General features: G+C 46.4%; 1 pseudogene; it reads right to left on the reverse strand.

Moving 5' to 3' along the window:
- Positions 1 to 365: 365 nt before the first annotated feature.
- Positions 366 to 484, reverse strand: LOC118605932 (annotated as a pseudogene).
- Between the last annotated feature and the right edge of the window lie 2,653 nt (positions 485 to 3,137).

Consider the following 3,137-nt stretch of genomic DNA (forward strand, 5'->3'; position numbering starts at 1 on the left):
AGGAGGACACCCCATCACAATTAGAGACTCCACTCAGCACAATGGCTCCCTCAGAGATCCATGCCAATGACCCAAGTCATGTGCCATGATTATTAACATCACTCAAGCAAATTGACAGACATGGAGTGACCACCACTATGGGCCAGTCTTCAAGATTTCCATGGAGCTGCTCTAGGGCTGGAGTCAATAGGAGTTTGGGGATGGATCTGATAACAAGGCAGGGAGAGGGTTAAGCTGATGGGGTTCCTGGCTCCTCAGTCCACCAAAGCAATTTTGCTTTTTTTTTTAGGCAAGGCAACCCTTGACTGACCTCACAGATTGCAAGGACTGTGTCAGCTTACAATCTCTTAACTTTTTTATTTTTACACCTACAGCACCTGGTCTTCCTCGGTGGCCTCCCATCCAAGTACTAACCAGGCCCAACTCTGCTTAGCTTCCAAGATCAGATGGGATCGGGCTTGTTCAGGGTAGCATGGCTATAGACATGTTGCATTTTTTTTTTTAAGTCTCAGTCAACAAGTACTTTTTCAGCTCCTACTATGTGCCTAACATAGAGGTGAGTTCTGGGGTCAGGAGGGCAGAAGAAAGAAAAGCTATAATCCCTGCCCTCCCATAGCTTAGCACAGTAGTAAGACCACACAGAGATGCACATAAATAGCGAACAACATAGAAAACTAAGAGTCAGGCAATGCAGATAGAAATACTTTTGAAGTTCAAATTATGGAGACAGACTTGAAATGAAGCCTTAAATGATGGGATCTGCAAGAGTGGATTGAGGATGAAGAGTCCTCATGGCCACCATTGAGGAGCTGGAACCTCACTAATCACCTTTCTAGAAAAGGAAAGAGCTGCTTTTGCCATCATGCAGGAAGTGAGGAAGCCGTGAAGGCCTCCCTGTAAGGAAAGCACTTCTAAATTACTCCAAGGTGACTCCAGGTAGACTTGCCATAGTGGGGGGAAAGGCTTCCAGCCAGGCACAAGGGAAGGACACTAAAACACTTTCCAACAGCCTCAAAGCAAGACCCTGCAAAGATTCTACAAGGCATTGTTCCAGAAAACAAATGCACTTACCTGTTGATCCTGGTTCCTTGAAAATGGAGCAGCCAACAAGACAAGCTACATGTATTGACTCTACTCCATAAGCTGCCAAAAAGCCAATTCTTGAACTCAAATTTAGCATCTTTCGTGTTCATGCAAAGAACCAGCTCTGGTCCCTGTTGAAGAAGAGAAACAGAGGAAGAGGATGTACTACAGGATGACCAGAGGTTTCTCCTGGAGCAGCCCCTCCACACCACCAAGTGAAGTTGGGTTTCTCTCCGGGGCCCAGAGAGTCCATCTGTTCCCATGGAACTTGGATTAGGGCTCTAAGGAAAACCAAGCATTTTCTAGGTCCCTGTGAGCACAGCCCTGATATACTTCGTTTACATTTACAAACACAAAGTTAAAGTTAAAACTCATCCCCAACTCAGCCTAAAGGACAAGGAGGCCTCCAAGGGAGACTGTGAGGAAGCTTCAGTGTGCTTCACACAGGATGTGGTACTTCTTCTTGTTCTAAGTTTCCAGTTTTACAGATTCTGCCTGTTTCCCCCTTTTAAAATGCTTAAAAATATGGCGTACTTTTATGTTTTCTAATTTGTGCAGATGATATCAAGACAAATTAAGAGGAAATGTGCCCACCACCAAAATAATCCTCATTTTCACAGGGAGGCAGCAGAAAGGACTTGTGGCTCACACTGACCTGTGATGTCGGTAAGGCATCTCATCTCACAACAGAGACAGGCCAGGGAACCAGGCCCAGCCAGCCAGGCCATCCCCAGTAGAGTCTGCTGGCATACAGAAATTTTATATCCTCCCTTCTCAGCTAATAGCTGGTGAGTTTGAGGCTGCCTGTCTCAGGGAAATATCTGAGAGATGGAGAGTGAGAGAGAATCCTTACAACCTGGTAAGGCCTCAGATCCAGCCATACCTGCACCCCATGTTCCTGCACACTTCCCAGTTACATGAGCTGATAATTTCCCTTTTTTATTTATTACTAGTTTGAGCTGGGTTTCTGTCACTTACAACCTTAAGAAGCTGCCTATGAATCCTGGCCAAGGTATTCACCCGAGGTCAAGCCCCTTTGCAGAAACTGCAGCCACAGCTTTTGAACACCAAGATCCTTGCTCCATTCACCCACTGACTATGAGACAATGCAAACTCTTAGACCCTTGAGCACCGTGGGTATTCCAGTTTTCCATCCCTCTGCTGCCTCTCTTTGCCAGCCCCCTGGGTCTGGTCAGTCACCCTTGAGTCATGCCAATCCCATCCCCAATTCTGCCACCACCACCATCACCTCTCCGTTCAGTGCCTCTCCCTGCCCGTCTTTGCTACAAGCACCTCACCAGGGAAAGAGAAGTAACACACCATTCAGAAAAGAATAGCTGCCGTGAATGTTGTGCCATGTGAAAGGACACCATGTCCTGCTTCAATAAATGCCCTGCAAGTGCTGCTTGGTAATGACTGTCCTGCCGTTTTGGGACATTCTGGGTTTCTGATGTTTACAGAGGAAAAGCAGATGGATCTCAGTGCCTAGAACATGGGGCCAAACCCAGGCTGTCTCACCTTCTGCCCTCTCACACACAAAGCAGAAACACAGCAGTTGTTCTCCGAGACTCAGTTTCCTTATAGTTACCCTGGGAATCATTTAGTATTAACCATCACGAGAGCTATGTCAAAGATGGGTCACCCCTGACGTGGTCGAGTTTTGACAAAGATAAACAGCGCTGTGGAGAGAAATTCTAGACCTGTCTTTGAGTAATAATAAGAATAAGACAACAACACAATAGACAGCATGTCAAGATCTCTCTTCCTATTCCAGAAACAGTGCTAAGCCGTTGACATGCATTATCTCATTTAAGCCTCACAACAGGCCTGTGCAAGAAACTAAATAGTGTGTCCATGTTACAGGTGCAGCTCCCAAGGCTTGGAGAGGGTGCAGGACTTGTCCAAAATCACTTAGCTAAGCAGCCACAGGAGCTGGGAGTCAAACTCCAGTGTCCCACCAATATGACCTGGCCCTCCAAGGATATTAAAGAACCAACCAGCCACTCAGAACCTCCTTTTAATTACCTCTACAATGTGCTCAATTATGACAGCCT

The sequence above is a fragment of the Rousettus aegyptiacus genome, unplaced genomic scaffold (assembly GCF_014176215.1).
Source record: "Rousettus aegyptiacus isolate mRouAeg1 unplaced genomic scaffold, mRouAeg1.p scaffold_m13_p_7, whole genome shotgun sequence".
In the NCBI taxonomy this organism is placed as follows: domain Eukaryota; kingdom Metazoa; phylum Chordata; class Mammalia; order Chiroptera; family Pteropodidae; genus Rousettus; species Rousettus aegyptiacus.